At 48.0% G+C, this 17,731-nt stretch overlaps 1 protein-coding gene across 4 annotated transcripts in view; it reads left to right on the plus strand.

The window, feature by feature from the left end:
* PDE11A (phosphodiesterase 11A) overlaps positions 1 to 17,731 on the plus strand; it is a 1,092,065-nt gene that overhangs the window by 140,187 nt on the left and 934,147 nt on the right. The gene's annotated exons all lie outside the window — the stretch shown is intronic.

The raw sequence follows: 17,731 nt of genomic DNA on the forward strand, positions 1-17,731 counted from the left end.
TTCTAGGACGTATGAGAAAATGAATTTATTCCATTTCGGAATAAGGCTGTAACATAACAAAATGTGGAAAAAGCGAAGCTTTGTGAACACTTTCCGGATGCACTGTATGTTAAGATTGCCCTCGTTGGCAGTGTATCGTCATGGACCTGACACTGGTGTCCAGTTATGTGATGTGCAGTATTGTACAGAGGGGGTGTCATGACTAGGGAGGCCAATCCCGGGATTCCCGGGATCCCGGGATTGCAGTACGGACCAGTGAAGGTTGTAGGGAGCAGCACTTGAGGGAGGGTGTAGGTAGCGGTGCGGGAGGGAGGGTGTAGGTAGTGGTGCGGGAGGGAGGGTGGGGGTAGGTAGCGGTGTGGGAGGGAGGGTGTAGGTATTGGTGCGGGAGGGATGGCGTAGGTAGCGACGCGGGAGGATTGGTAGCGGCGCGGGAGGGAGGGTGGGTGTAAGTAATAACACTTACTATTAGACGGGCGGCTGCGGCAGCCATGGACACACTGAACGCGGCGGCATTTCAAGTGAAGCACCGGCCGCCAGCCAACCAGAGCTGGCGGACCGGCACCCAATCAGGGAAGCGGCCGCAGCAGTCGCTCCTGATTGGCTGCCACTGCTGCGGAAGCTTCCCTGATTTGCTGCTGGTTCGCCAGCTCTGATTTGGCTGGCGGCCGGCGCTACATTTGAAGTGCCGCCGCGTTCAGCTTGTCCATGGCTGCCGCAGCCGCCCGTCTACTAGTAAGTGAAATTACTTACACCCACCCTCCCCCCGCGCCGCTACCAACCCTCCCGCACATGCGCACTGTAATCCCTTGAATGCCGGGATTGGAGGCTCCAATCCCGGGATTCAAATCCCGGCATTTTTGGGCCCAAATCCCGGGATCCCGCCGATCCCGATCCCGGGATTGGCCTCCCTAGTCATGACACCTGACTGGGGACTTATCATCCAGCTTCCCAGCACCACTGAAAGCTGTGTGAGGTCCTGGCTGTTCTCTTTCCTCTGCATTGGTCTTTGTATGGCGCTGTTCTCTGACTGGGCTAGCGGCACTCCAGGCAATTTATGTTTAGTCTTCAGCTGTTGCCAAGCTTATTGCCAAGTCTATTTACCATCAGTCTATGCACCACACTGGTGCCAGAGTATCTTCCAGTCTGTGCTCCAGCGTTTATCACTGCAGTCTATTTGAACCTCCATGTACCGACCATGCAGTGGTGCAAGTGTGTGGGTACGGCGTACCCGTAAGAATTTAGCCGTGGGTACGCCGTACCCACACCTACGGGTTGCCGCTCCTCTTCCCTCCCTCCCTCTGCTGCTCCCCGCCGCACCGCCGCTGATGTGAGGGAAGGAGAGCGCAGCCTGCGCCTCTCCTTCCCCTCAGTCTCCGGCGGGTGTCTCAGTTTAATTCAGCGCCGATCCGTGAGCCAATCAGAGCTCGCGGATGGGCGCTGAAATAAACTGAGACACCCGCCGGAGACTGAGGGGAAGGAGAGACGCAGGCTGCGCTCTCCTCCCCTCACACAGACAGGATGGCAGCGGCAGCGGTGAGCAGGAGGGGGGCATATATACCTGGCACAGGGGGGTATCTGGCACTGGGGGGGGGGCATGTATACCTGGCACTGGGGGGGCATGTATACCTGGCACTGGGGGATATCTGGCACTGGGGGGGGGCATGTATACCTGGCACTGGGGGATATCTGACACTGGGGGGGGCATGTATACCTGGCACTGGGGGATATCTGGCACTGGGGGGGGCATGTATACCTGGCACTGGGAGCATATCTGGTACTGGGGGGACTTGTGTACCTGGCACTGGGGGATATCTGGCACTGGGGGCATATCTGGCACTGGAAGGACATGTGTATCTGGCACTGGGGGCATATCTGGCACTGGGGGCATATCTGGCACTGCGGAGACGTGTGTCTGGCACTGTGGCCATATCTGCCACTGCGGGGACATGTGTATCTGGCACTGGGGCTTATCTGACACTGAGGTCATATCTGGCAATGGGGACATACTTGTGTATCTGGCACTGGGGGCATTTCTGTATCTGGCACTGGGGGGCAATGTATATCTGACACAGTGGGGGCATTTATGTATCTGGCACTGTGAGGCAATGTATATCTGACACTCTGGGGGCATTTGTGTATCTGGCACTGTGGGGCAATGTGTATCTGGCACTGTGGGGCAATGTGTATCTGGCACTGTGAGGCAATGTATATCTGACACTCTGGGGGCATTTGTGTATCTGGCACTGTGGGGCAATGTGTATCTGGCACTGTGGGTCAATGTGTATCTGGCACTCTGGGGACATTTGTGTATCTGGCACTCTGGGGGCATTTGTGTATCTGACACTCTGGGGGCATTTCTGTATCTGGCACTAGGGGGCAATGTGTATCTGACACTGTGAGGCAATGTATATCTGGCACTCTGGGGGCATTTGTGTATCTGGCACTGTAGGGCAATGTGTATCTGGCACTGTGGGGCAATGTGTATCTGGCACTCTGGGGACATTTGTGTATCTGGCACTGTGGGGCAATGTGTATCTGGCACAATGAGGCAATGTGTATCTGGCACTGTGGGGCAATGTATATCTGTCACTGTGGGGCAACGTGTATCTGGCACTATTGGAATCATACGTGTATCTGCCCCTCCCCCCATATGTGTATCACGCCCCCATTTTCATTGGCCCTGCGACCATGACTTGTCTTATCCTTGTGAATCTCTGCTTGGGGCCCTTTTCTCGGCATTTCTGCTATTCGGATTTTATGTCTGTGAACCTGACTTTTGCCTGCCTGACTATTCTCCTGCCTACTGATTTGTATCATCATTACACTCCCGCATTGTCACGTCTGGGGTGGAGGTGGGGGCAGTTAAGAGGGAAACCTGTGGGACCCCAGCAGCGAAATCCAACATACCTTGTGGCTGTTCTTGGTGAATACCTGGGGTCCAGTAGACTCGGGGCTTTGATTCTGCCAGCGCTATTCCTGCTCTGCCAGCATCCAATATCAATGGGGGTTTCAGTATGATTTGCCGATGGAAGGGATGCCTGCTGTCAGTTTGCTGACAGCGGCATCCCATCCATCATAATCCCAGGAGGCCATCAGGAGGCCCCTAAAACTCCTCTGCCCTCTACCCTAACCCTCCATCGTGGGCGCCTAACCCTCCCCGCTTGGTGCCTAACCCTAACCCTCCCTTCCCCGCTGCCTAAACCTAACCCTTCCTGCTTGATGCCTTACCCTAACCTCTCCTTATATGTGCCCAACCCTAACCCTCCCTCCCTGGTCCCTAACGTTAACTTTCCCGGCCCTGCACTCCTAACCCTAACCCCCGTTCTCCTGCCTAAACCTAATTTCCCCTCCCGCGAAGCAGGAAGCCAGCGTCCTGCTGTGAGGATGAACGGGATGCTAGCTGTCGGTAATGTGATGCCGGCATCCCGAGCAGCGTCTGTATCTAGACGCCCGCATTGCGTCCTACTTCGGGATCCCGGGGTCGGTATATCAACCGCCGGGATCCCGTCTGTCGGGAAGCTAACTGATTCACGCATTTCACATCATCAAGACCCCTGGGAGGTTGTTTTACGCTCCTAAATCTGGGAGTATCCCTGACATTCCGGGACGGTAGGCGACTTGTAGCTTGCCTCTGCTGTTGTGGTGTTTCTCGGTTACAAATATATATATTTTCAGGCTCTAGGATTTAGTGTCCCTTTAGACCTACACAGTGTAGTGGTTAATGTAACTGTTAAATTATCTGGGACAGAATGAGCCATTCCATAAATAACATGAGGCTGAACGCATTCCATGTTTTACCATTTACCCGTTTCACCTTGACAGCAGCTTCCTATGATATTTTGTGCGCCTTGTTTTTCTTCCAAGCCTATTGCCAGCACAGCAAGAATTGAAGAAAGTATAAATTGTGCCCTGTAAAGATTACATTTGTCAGTATGACGCTGTAGAGAATCATGTGGCGCCCAGTGATATTTTACAGGTCAAGCAGACCACATCCAACTTGTCAAAAACTATGGTAAAATATAAAAATTGATACACAGAGTAAAGTACACGTTCCAACCTATTCTGTGCTATTTTTACTTAGTAACTGATGTTGGATTGCAAAGGTACTTCAATTATTTTTAATAAATACCAGAAATCTGAAGGGGGGGGGGGGGGGGGGACAGCATTTGGTGCGGGGTATTGGCGCTGCATAGAAAGCACTGCAAGGGTGTGATCGCATCATCGTGGGCACCCCCACGCCCTGCTATACAGTGCCTGTATTATCGGCATTGTACAGCGGGGGTGTAGCTACAATGGCGCAATTTAGCACAAATCTAGTCGCCAGCCCACTCGAACCACCCACTTTACTTGGTAAATGGGCAACTGGGTGGCAGGTAGCGGCCAACTTCGGGATTCTTGTCCATTCTTCTGGGTGGCCGGGAGTGCCACCCGATTTTTATGAGCTTACTGGACATTCTGGGAGAGTATTCACATACATAATTGTTTTTGCATGCTGGGTAAATACTGCCTGCTTTTGCATGTAGCCCGCAAATGCTGGACAGCTTTATTTTTACACTGCAATTTAGATTTGAGTTTGGACACTTCCCACCTAAAACTAATCTCTCTGCACATGTTACATCTGCCCCACCTACAGTGCAACATGGGTTTAACAAGTTATTTGTTCTTTCTTACTTTATTCCCAATTCAGAATCCGGACCATTATCCAATCCATATTTGTATTAAATAATAATAATAATAATAATAATAATAATAATAAAAAATACAACAACAGTGAAGAATATAAATGGCAATATTTGAAAACATTGGAGCATACTTGCCCACTCTCCCGGAAAGGCCGGGAGGCTCCCGAAATTAGGGTGGCACTCCCGGCCCCCCGGGAAGGGGGCAAGTCTCCCGCATCCCGTTTGCCCTCCCGCTCTCCTCCCGCTGCTCCCCACGCTCCCCACCACTTTCAGCCCGTTAAACAGAAAAAAGGGGCGGGGCGATGATGCGATCGCGCTAATTCGCGTCATCGTAGCCCCGCCCCCTGCCCTGCAATACCACTATTATGGGCATTACAGAGCAGGGGCGTGGCTATGATGATGCAAACTCATCACCACGCCCCCATACCACCTCCTCCACGCCCCCTCTTGTGTGACCTGGCTGCTCCCTCCCGGAGGGAGCAGCCACAAAGTAGGTAAGTATGCATTGGAGGTTCTTTATGAAGGGCAAAAGGACAGCTCTGCAATACAGATGTCATTTTGGACCTGCTGTGATTTCTCAAATAAGCTTAGATTTGTTCTGGAGCTTAAAAGTTGGACTACATAATATGGCATTATGATGGTTATTCAGAGTTGTTAGCAAACCAAAATCTAACTCTCTCTGCACATGTTACATCTGCCCCACCTGCAGAGCACATGGTTTTGCCCAATTGCTAACTTTTTTTGTTTGCTAAAAACTCTGAATAACCCCCTATGTCCTAGGATGCAGCACTGGATCACACATGCAAACAGGAGGCTAAGGGGGTCATTCCGAGTTGATCGCTCGCTACGGATTTTCGCAGCGCAGCAATCATGGCAGAATGGGGCTAATCTGCATATGCACCGCAATGCGCAGGCGCGTCGTACGAGTACACAGTGGTTCGTTACCCAGCGATGGCTTCTACGACGATTCCGTTCGCATAGCCGGTCGCAAGGTGATTGACAGAAAGAGGGCGTTTGTGGGTGTCAACTGACCGTTTTCTGGGAGTGTTTGGAAAAATGCAGGCATGTCCAGGCGTTTGCAGGGCAGGTGTCTGACGTCAATTCCGGGAACAAAAACACTAAAGTGATCGCAAGGACTGAGTAAGTCCAGAGCTACTCTGAAACTGCACAAAATGTTTTTGCAGAGCTCCGCTGCAAAGACGTTCGCACACTTGCAAAGCGAAAACACACTCCCCCGTGGGCGGCGACTATAGGTTTGGACGGCTGCTAAAAGTAGCTAGTGAGCGATCAACTCGGAATGAGGGCCAAAATCGGGTCCCGGGTTTTTCTCATTTTTCTCTAACGTCCTAGTGGATTCTGGGGACTCCGTAAGGACCATGGGGAATAGACGGGCTCCGCAGGAGACATGGGCACTTTAAGAAAGAATTTAGGTTCTGGTGAGCACTGGCTCCTCCCTCTATGCCCCTCCTCCAGACCTCAGTTTGATACTGTGCCCAGACGAGCTGGGTGCTTTTCAGTGAGCTCTCCTGAGTTTGCTGAGAGAAAGTATTTTGTTAGGTTTTTCATTTTCAGGGAGCTCTGCTGGCAACAGACTCCCTGCATCGTGGGACTGAGGGGAGAGAAGCAGCCCTACTCTCTGAAGCTAGGTCCTGGTTCTTAGGCTACTGGACACCATTAGCTCCAGAGGGATCGTACGCAGGATCTCACCCTCACCGTCCGATCCCAGAGCCGCGCCGCCGCCCCCCTCGCAGAGCCGGAAGACAGAAGCCGGGTGAGTATGAGAAGCAAAGAAGACTTCACAGGCGGCAGAAGACTCCGTTCTTCACTGAGGTAACGCACAGCACTGCAGCTGTGCGCCATTGCTCCCACACACCTCACATACTCCGGTCACTGTAAGGGTGCAGGGCGCAGGGGGGGGGGGGCGCCCTGGGCAGCATTTGGGACCTCTTTTGGCAAAAGTTTAACATATATACAGCTGGGCACTGTATATATGTATGAGCCCCCGCCAAAAATTGCATATTTAAGCGGGACAGAAGCCCGCCGCCGAGGGGGCGGAGCTTCTTCCTCAGCATTCACCAGCGCCATTTTTTCTCCACAGCTCCGCTGAGAGGAAGCTCCCCAGGCTCTTCCATGCAGATACACGGTAGAAGAGGGTAAAAAGAGAGGGGGGGCACATAATTAGGCGCAAAAATCAATATAAAACAGCAGCTACTGGGTTAACATTAAGTTACTGTGTTATTCCTGGGTTGATAGCGCTGGGGTGTGTGCTGGCATACTCTCTCTCTGTCTCTCCTAAGGGCCTTGTGGGGGAACTGTCCTCAAAAAGGGCATTCCCTGTGTGTGTGGTGTGTCGGTACGCTTGTGTCGACATGTCTGATGAGGAAGGCTATGTGGAAGCAGAGCGGGAGCAAGTGAATGTGGTGTCTCCGCCGACGGCGCCGACATCTGATTGGATGGATATGTGGAAGGTTTTAAATGATAATGTTAATTCCTTGCATAAAAGGTTAGAAAAAGCTGAAGCTTCAGGACAGTCAGGGTCCCAACCCGTGCCTGGTCCTATGTCGCAGAGGCCGTCAGGGTCTCAGAAGCGCCCACTATCCCAAATTGTTGACACAGATACCGACATGGATTCTCACTCCAGTGTCGATTACGATGATGCAAAGTTACAGCTAAAATTGGCTAAAACCATCCGTTATATATGATTATAGCAATTAAGGATGTGTTGCACATCACAGAGGAAATCCCAGTCCCTGACAAGAGGGTACATATGTATGGGGAAAAGAAACCGGAGGTAACCTTTCCCCCCTCACACGAGCTAAATGAGTTATGTGAAAAGGCTTGGGAATCTCCAGATAAAAAACTGCAGATTTCCAAAAGGATTCTTATGGCGTATCCTTTCCCGCCAACGGACAGGTTACGTTGGGAATCCTCCCCTAAGGTGGACAAAGCTTTAACACGCTTATCCAAGAAGGTAGCCCTACCGTCACAGGATACGGCTACCCTCAAAGAAGCTGCGGATCGCAAACAAGAGGTTACCCTGAAGTCCATTTATACACATTCAGGTACCTTACTGAGGCCGGCGATCGCGTCGGCCTGGGTGTGTAGTGCTGTAGCAGCATGGACGGATACCGTGTCTGAGGAAATTGATACCTTAGAGAAGGATACTATATTGTTGACCTTGGGGCATATTAAAGACGCTGTCCTATATATGAGAGATGCTCAAAGAGACATTAGTCTACTGGGTTCTAGAATAAATGCTATGTCAATTTCTGCCAGAAGGGTCCTGTGGACTCGGCAATGGACAGGTGATGCCGACTCAAAAAGGCATATGGAGGTTTTACCTTACAAGGGTGAGGAATTGTTTGGGGAGGGTCTCTCGGACCTGGTCTCCAGAGCTACTGCTGGAAAGTCACATTTTTTGCCATATGTTTCCTCACAGCCTAAGAGAGCACCGTATTATCAAATCCAGTCCTTTCGATCACAGAAAAACAAGAAAGTCCGAGGTGCGTCCTTTCTTGCCAGAGGCAGGGGCAGAGGAAAGAAGCTGCACAACACAGCTAGTTCCCAGGAACAGAAGTCCTCCCCGGCCTCTACAACATCCACCGCATGACGCTGGGGCTCCGCAAGCGGAGCTAGGCCCGGTGGGGGCACGTCTTCGAAATTTCAGCCACAGGTGGGTTCACTCCCAGTTGGATCCCTGGGCAATAGAGATTGTGTCTCAGGGATACAAGCTGGAATTCGAGGAGATGCCCCCTCACCGATACCTCAAATCGGCCCTGCCAGCTTCCCCCCACGAGAGGGAAATAGTGTTAACTGCAATTCACAAATTGTATCTTCAACAGGTGGTGGTCAAGGTTCCCCTCCTTCAACAAGGAAGGGGTTATTATTCGACCATGTTTGTAGTCCTGAAACCGGACGGTTCGGTCAGACCCATATTGAATTTAAAATCCCTGAACATATACCTAAAAAGGTTCAAGTTCAAGATGGAATCGCTGAGAGCGGTCATCGCAAGCCTGGAAGGGGGGGATTTTATGGTATCTCTGGACATAAAGGATGCATACCTTCATGTCCCCATTTATCCACCTCATCAGGCGTACCTCAGATTTGTGGTACAGGATTGTCATTACCAATTTCAGACATTTGGTCTCTCCACGGCGCCGAGAATATTTACCAAGGTAATGGCGGAAATGATGGTGCTCCTGCGGAAGCAAGGTGTCACAATTATCCCATACTTGGACGATCTCCTCATAAAAGCGAGATCAAGAGAGCAGTTGCTGATCAGCGTAGCACTTTCTCTGGAAGTGTTACGGCAACACGGCTGGATTCTAAATATTTCAAAGTCGCAGTTGGTTCCTACGACTCGTCTGCCTTTCCTGGGCATGATTCTGGGCACAGACCAGAAAAGGGTTTATCTGCCGATGGAGAAAGCTCAGGAACTCATGACACTGGTCAGGAACCTATTAAAACCAAAACAGGTGTCAGTGCATCACTGCACTCGTGTCCTGGGAAAGATGGTGGCATCATACGAGGCCATTCCCTTCGGCAGGTTCCATGCAAAGTCTTTTCAATGGGACTTACTGGACAAGTGGTCCGGATCACATCTTCAGATGCATCGGTTAATCACCCTATCCCCCAGGGCCAGGGTGTCACTCGTGTGGTGGCTGCAGAGCGCTCACCTTCTCGAGGGCCGCAGATTCGGCATTCAGGACTGGGTCCTGGTGACCACGGACGCAAGCCTCCGAGGTTGGGGTGCAGTCACACAGGGAAGAAATTTCCAAGGTCTGTGGTCAGGTCAAGAGACTTGCCTTCACATCAACATCCTGGAATTAAGGGCCATATACAACGCCCTACGTCAAGCGGAGACCCTGCTTCGTGACCAACCGGTTCTGATTCAGTCAGACAACATCACCACAGTGGCTCATGTAAACCGCCAAGGCGGCACAAGGAGCAGAGTGGCGATGGCGGAAGCCACCAGAATTCTTCGCTGGGCGGAGAATCACGTAAGCTTACTGTCAGCAGTGTTCATCCCGGGAGTGGACAACTGGGAAGCAGACTTTCTCAGCAGACACGACCTCCACCCGGGAGAGTGGGGACTTCATCAGGAAGTCTTCGCACAGATTAGAAGTCGGTGGGAACTGCCACAGGTGGACATGATGGCATCCCGCCTCAACAAAAAACTACAGAGGTATTGCGCCAGGTCAAGAGACCCTCAGGCGGTAGCTGTAGACGCCCTGGTGACACCGTGGGTGTTCCAGTTGGTCTATGTGTTTCCTCCTCTTCCTCTCATACCCAAGGTGCTGAGGATAATAAGAAAAAGAGGAGTGAGAACAATACTCATTGTTCCAGATTGGCCACGAAGGACTTGGTATCCAGATCTGCAAGAAATGCTCACAGAGGACCCGTGGCCTCTTCCTCTAAGACAGGACTTGTTGCAACAGGGGCCCTGTCTGTTCCAAGACTTACCGCGGCTGCGTTTGACGGCATGGCGGTTGAACGCCGGATCCTAGCAGAGAAAGGCATTCCGGATGAGGTCATTCCTACGCTGATAAAGGCTAGGAAGGACGTGACAGCTCAACATTATCACCGTATATGGCGAAAATATGTTGCTTGGTGTGAGGCCAGGAATGCTCCTATGGAGGAATTCCAGCTGGGCCGTTTCCTTCACTTCCTACAGTCCGGAGTGAATTTGGGCCTAAAATTGGGTTCCATTTAGGTTCAGATTTCGGCCCTATCCATTTTCTTTCAAAAAGAGTTGGCTTCTCTACCTGAAGTTCAGACGTTTGTAAAGGGAGTGCTGCATATTCAGCCCCCTTTTGTGCCTCCAGTGGCACCTTGGGATCTTAACGTGGTATTGAGTTTCCTGAAATCCCACTGGTTTGAACCACTCAAAACGGTGGAGTTGAAATATCTCACGTGGAAGGTGGTCATGCTATTAGCCTTGGCTTCGGCTAGGCGTGTGTCAGAGTTGGCGGCTTTGTCACATAAAAGCCCCTATCTGGTTTTCCATGCGGATAGAGCAGAATTGCGGACCCGTCCACAATTTCTGCCAAAAGTGGTTTCATCCTTTCATATAAACCAACCTATTGTGGTGCCTGTGGCTACTACTGACTTGGAGGATTCCGAGTTACTTGATGTGGTCAGGGCTTTGAAGTTTTATGTAGCCAGAACGGCTAGGGTCAGGAAATCAGAGTCTTTGTTTATCCTGTATGCTTCCAACAAGCTTGGTGCTCCTGCTTCAAAGCAAACTATTGCTCGCTGGATCTGTAACACGATTCAGCAGGCTCATTCTGCGGCTGGATTGCCGCTGCCAAAATCAGTTAAGGCCCATTCCACTAGGAAGGTGGGCTCTTCTTGGGCGGCTGCCCGAGGGGTCTCGGCATTACAGCTACTTGGTCAGGTTCAAACACTTTTGCAAAGTTCTACAAGTTTGATACCCTGGCTGAGGAGGACCTTGTGTTTGCTCAATCGGTGCTGCAGAGTCATCCGCACTCTCCCGCCCTTTTGGGAGCTTTGGTATAATCCCCATGGTCCTTACAGAGTCCCCAGCATCCACTAGGACGTTAGAGAAATTAAGATTTTACTTACCGGTAAATCTATTTCTCGTAGTCCGTAGTGGATGCTGGGCGCCCGTCCCAAGTGCGGACTTCTTCTGCAATACTTGTATATAGTTATTGCTTCAATAAGGGTTAAGTTATGGTTGCATCAGGGTTGGACCTGATGCTCTGTTATTTGTCATACTGTTAACTGGTTGTTATCACATGTTATACGGTGTGATTGGTGTGGCTGGTATGAGTCTTACCCTGGATTACCAAAATCCTTTCCTTGTACTGTCAGCTCTTCTGGGCACAGTTTCTCTAACTGAGGTCTGGAGGAGGGGCATAGAGGGAGGAGCCAGTGCACACCAGAACCTAAATTCTTTCTTAAAGTGCCCATGTCTCCTGCGGAGCCCGTCTATTCCCCATGGTCCTTACGGAGTCCCCAGCATCCACTACGGACTACGAGAAATAGATTTACCGGTAAGTAAAATCTTATTTTTTTGTTATTCTTTATAGATATATAATTGCTTTATTTATGTTATGATCTAATAGCCTTTTTTATCACTAAATGACTGGGTATATGTGTGTATTCAGTAACATGGAGAATAACTTTTTAACTGCGTTTATAAGTTGCTTTTAAGTTTCACATGATCCTTTTTAGAGCAGATAGGACTTTTGTTTTAAGTATATTTAAATAAACAGTTCTCTATTTTATTTGGATTAAACAAGTGAAAGATGAACATAAAGATAAAAAGTGAAATCAAGCCTAGATTGGTTCATATTTATTTCTTTTTGAACAGTTATATAATAAAGCAATCTGTAGAAATGCGCAAAACACCTGGTGGTGCCGCCAATGAGCCAATATGGAAGTACTACTTCCTAAAATAACACATGAAATACCGATAATCATCACAACAAGGCGCCGACCCAGAGTACATGTGCTATAACCATAAATCACACCCACTGGTGAAAGAATCATGAATGGTGACACCCCGTTAAAAACACAATCCTTAGAGTAAGCCCGGATTTATCAAGCTTGGAGAGTGATAAATAGCACGGTGATAAAGTACCAGCCAATCAGCTCCTAACTGTCATTTTTCAAACACAGCCTGTGAGATGGAAGTTCGGAGCTGATTGGCTGGTACTTTATCACTGTGCTATTTATCACTCTCCAAGGCTTGATAAATGGGGGCCAAAATGTCTTATCTCAGTTACTAGAGAATAACGTGCTTAGGCCTGTCAACCCTTGTGCATCCTCCTCAATTTTTCAGTAAAGATAGAAGGTTCTTTGTGCAAAGGTTATACGGGTGTGTATTCACAAAATAGCTCCAAACTCCACCTCTTTATTCCTTCTTATTAATGAAGAGCTCAAATTCATAGTACCAAAAACAGAGAGCACGGAAAAGCAGTAGTGCAACACCTTTTATCTGAACAATTACATTTATTCATGCAAAGCACTCACATTTTAAAAAAAGATATTAAACACTATCAGTGGAATCCCCTGCAAGCGCTACTTAGGATGCCTATTTCCTAATGGGCGACATGGTGATGGTGTTGGTCTTGGACTGGAATAAAATAGATCTCAGATACCAGTAACCTCAGTCCCAGTCAGCATACATACAGTAAAGTCCCATCTGTCTGCTCCAAACCAGGGGTCCTTGGTCACTTTCTTAACACATTTCGCACCAGCTGGTTCTTCCTCAGAATCAACATGCTTCTGAGGAAGAACCAGCCCGAAAGATCCTGTTTACCTTAATCCAAGGGTGTGGCCTTGTTTGAAGGGGTGTAGTATGTGATGGCTGCGGTCGGGCTCCCGGCGGCCAGCATACCGGCACCGGAATCTAGACCGCGCCACGCTATCTATTCTCCCTCCAGGGGGGTCGTGGACCCCAAGAGGGAGAAAAGCTGTCGGTATGCCGGCGGTCGGGATTCCGGCGCCGGTATGGTGGTCATCGGGAGCCCGGCTGCCGGCAACCTGAAGACCACTAGTTTGAAGGTGTGTGGCTTCGTGGAGATGCCCCCCAATTACATCACTCCGGGGGCATATTCTGGCATTCCCGGAAGATGCTGGGCTGCCCCTGGAGACAGTCTGCCTGCACTGCCGGCTCTTGCTCAGTGACAGGAGATGGGCGCTGCATGAGAATGTCACAATGCAGCACTCGGCTCCCAATCACTGAGGAGCAGCCAGCATTTCAGTGCCACCCTTTGGAAGGGTGACACCTGGTACAGTCGCACACCACCCGCACCCTTCTGTTGATGCCTTTGGTATTTATAGAACACGGAAATATTACTCAGTGCTGTACATTGAGGGGATCAGTACACAAATAAATGACATACAACAACATGAAAACTGAGGGCATAGTTGGCCCTGTCCAAATGAGATTACAGTCTAAGACAGGCTTTTTCAACCAGTGTGCCGTGGCACATTAGTGTGCCGCGACCAGTTGCAAGGTGTGCCGCGGAGCCAGAGTAGCTTCCTGCACCTTCAGAGTTAACTGTTGGCCCAGGCTCTTCTTAGAGGATCAGTTGTGCTCCAGCCGTGACCTATGCCTTGAAGATGCGGCGGTGTGATATCATAGGTCACGGCCGCTGTGTCTCACCACCCAGCCAGCCTACCCGCCTGATTACACATCTTCCAGTTCCTGCCTCCATACACAGCTTTCCTTGCCCACCCACATCCACACCTGCCTGACCGTCCGCTGCTCAGTATTCGCAGCACTCCACTATGAACCCCCGCCACTGAGGTACAAGGAGGAGGAAAGCTGACAGGAAGGGGCTAATATTTGTTGTTTTTCTCCTGTGGGGAATAATAGGATATATGTGGGCAGAAATGTGATTGCTTTATGTGCGAGCAACATGATTTATGTGAGGAGCAATAGGATTTATGTAAAGAGCAACATGATTTATGTGGGGAGCAATAGGATTTATGTAAAGAGCAACATGATTTATGTGGGGAGCAATGTGATTATTTTTTCTGTGTAGGCCAATGTATGGATGGATTTTTTTTACTGTGAGGGCCAATGTGTTGTTTTTTTGTTTTTTCTGTGGGGAACTGATGGTGTGCCTTGGCAATTTTAAAATATTGTTCGGTGTGCAGCGAGTAAAAAAAGGTTGAAAATCACTGGTCTAAGAAGTGCGGAGCACAACTGATATATAATATAACGGAGTTGTATCTGCTGGTGTGGAAAATGGATGTGGCTGTTGTAATAATACTGGCAATGATAAAGAAGCCATTGGCGACTGGCATTCCGCTACAGCTACTGGTGGTGTAGTATGGTTGGGACGAGGAGAGACAGTAGAAGATGGAGACGCAAAACAAGAATAAGGGTAGATGTAGCAAACCTTCTAAAGAGGACATCTAGATAAATTGCCCATAGCAACCAATCAGATCCTAGCTATAAAGTAGAATATACTAGGTAAATGATAAATAGAATCTGATTGGTCGTCCTGTATAGAAGGTTTGGTACATGGAAACGGATTCTAGGTTGTTTAATCCAAGATGTACAATGGTTCTGCTTTCATGTCCTGGAACGTTTTTTAAGGCTACTGACACAGTCATTTTAGGGAACCGGTGCTCTTGATAATAATAACAGTGGGGGTCCAATGAAGGGACTTGGAGGCTGTATAGGAAACAAAATAACCTTGGTGAGGGAGTTTTCAGATTAGAAGTAGCATATTAAAGTGTGTTATGGGCCATAAACAAGTAACCAGGGAGACAAATATAGTCCATCCACAATCCACTCACCCGCAGTTCGTGCTTCCTTGGATATATGCCACAGTAAGTGCATACGTTTATTTTGTTCTCTTAAGAAGATAATTTGGATAATGAACAGCTTTAGATTTATAAATTAATGTATTTTTAAATGCCTTGCCTACAGAGCAGTCGTGAGACTGAACACTGTAATTATCAAGGTGGGAATACAGTGTAACCTCCTCCACTTCTGTGATTAGCATGAGCAACTTTAAGAAGAGCGTATCATTAAGCCAGTACTGTAGGTAACAAGTGTCCTGAAGACAGTGACTAAATATAAGTTGTTTCCTGAGTGGTAGGGGTTGGGGAATATTAATATAGTGATTGGTTGTTGTCTCCACTTCTAAATGGCGTTGGAATTGGGGAATATGTATAACAAACTAAATCCTTTGCTAACTGGTTACTTTGTGTAAGAAAGATTAGATAGATAGATAGATAGATAGATAGATAGATAGATAGATAGATAGATAGATAGATAGATAGATGAAATACATATGTTGATTAGATAAATGTGTGTAATAGACAATAAAGATAGATAGATAGATAGATAGATAGATAGATAGATAGATAGATAGATAGATAGATAGATAGATGAAATACATATGTTGATTAGATAAATGCGTGTGATAGACAATAAATAAATAAAGACAGACAGACAGACAGACAGACAGACAGACAGACAGACAGACAGACAGATAGATAGATAGATAGATAGATAGATAGATAGATAGATAGATAGATAGATAGATAGATAGATAGATGAGATACATATGTTGATGATATAAATGTGTGTGATAGTGTAGATGGTAGAGATAGATAGATTAGATTCATAATTAGCTTAAAGAGTAACATGAGATTAATTACGTTGATTAAATAAATAAATAAATGGATTATATAAATAGATCTAATTATGAATTCTACAATCAGAGAACATAGGGCCTAATTCATGTGTGTACACAAATACAATTACAATGTTCTAAGCTACGGTACTGCTAATGTTAGCAAGTGAAGCTGCAACCCAGAAATAACATGAGATGCACACTGGAGCTATCGCAACTCATTTGCAATTGCGCGCACATTCGCAGCCTATACGCAAGAACAAGGGTTGGTCCATGGCTACGCAGACTGGACATAGCAGTAACACAACTGTGATTTTGCAATCATTCCCTGTTAATCCCTCCAAACAGTCCCTTCCTCTCATTCACTTTGTGATTAATCCTCACTTGTGAGTGTGATTGCAAAGGTAACTTGACGGATGTGCAGGGCTATTGCAGCACATGCAAAGTCTGTTGATAATCGCTCACTTGCGTCAACATCGGCCATAGCTTACAACTCCGAATCAGAGAACATAATTGCTTATAAATTAGTCACATTTTCAAAAGATGATCCACAAAGTAATTATCTTGCCCAACATTTGGTTGTGAAAATGTGTACGTCTTGTTAGCAGAATTTGTCCTTAAGTGCTCCCAGTCCTACCCCAATCACAACACATGGCAAAATGAATTCACCATCATCACCGCAGCAGATCGTTGGTGCACAAACAGAACCCAAAGATTGCCTTCTGGAAACATCAATCCTACTAGTGACTGTTACAAAGCTGAAGACAGGAGAACGTCAGCAGCAATGGACACACCTTTCAGAGTAACACAAACATGTTATTACTTTAGGAAAGATGAGAAGAAAAGTAACATAGTAACATAGTTACGCAGCTGCCGCGATGGGTAAGATGGTGCCGGGACTCCTGCGGGTGCAGCTAAACAGGAGCCATCCTTCGTTTCTGCTGACAAGCAGAAATTGCGAAGCAATCACAATTTCTGCTTGTTGAAGGGGGGGAGGTGCCGGTCAGTATGTTGATTAACAGAATTTGCTATCCTTACTAAATTAGCCCCTACATCTACAGTACCCATAAGAGTGACAGTTGAGTGAAATTTGTTAAATTAAAGTATTTGCCTAATTATACATTTGGACAGAATATTTTGCACACTTCGTTAGTGGAATTTGGCCATAAGAAGCCAAATGACTTGCCCATCACCATCCTTGCTCTGTGTATGCACTTGAAACTCTGTGACGTGAAAATGAACACATCTAGTGGCATTCTGCATAACCGCAAAGCAGAATCGGAAGTCAGAAATTCTGGACCTGATTCCGAGTTGGGACAAAATAAAAGCTGGGCAGCACCTTGTTGCAGGTGGGGCAGATGTAACACGTGCAGAGAGACTTAAATTTGGACGACTCACAGTTAAAGTGCACCAAGTCTAGAAGAGTCAACTTTGAGAAAATGGATCTCAGAGCTGAAGAACTGTAATGAATTCATTAAACATTGACATTTAATTGTTTTGAATGTTTCAGTAACATAGTACCAAGTGCCATTTTTTACTATTTTAGAAAATATAATATTTTCACTGTACCATGGTAGTGTTAGTACGAAATGGGCAAAAAATTGACTTGATTCACTGTAACTGTGACCGCTCCATTTGTCAGAGGGGGCATAGCCAGATGACGGGGGGCACAAGGGATACTGCACCCCATGCCCTCCTCTTTCAGCCCCCCCCCCCCCCAGTCGGAGTATACTGACATCATTAGCTCTCCTCCTTGTGCAGCAGCAGAACTAGGTAGTCAGAATGAAGGACAGTGTGCAGGGCAGGCAGACACACACACAGGAGTGTCAACTTTCATGACCTACAGATGGTGCTTCCCGACCAGAGGAGCAATAGTAGGGGGGAGAGAGAGCTGTAAGTGACCCAGGGATCCCAGGTTCT

This window comes from Pseudophryne corroboree, chromosome 7 (assembly GCF_028390025.1).
Source record: "Pseudophryne corroboree isolate aPseCor3 chromosome 7, aPseCor3.hap2, whole genome shotgun sequence".
NCBI classification, from domain to species: Eukaryota; Metazoa; Chordata; class Amphibia; order Anura; family Myobatrachidae; genus Pseudophryne; species Pseudophryne corroboree.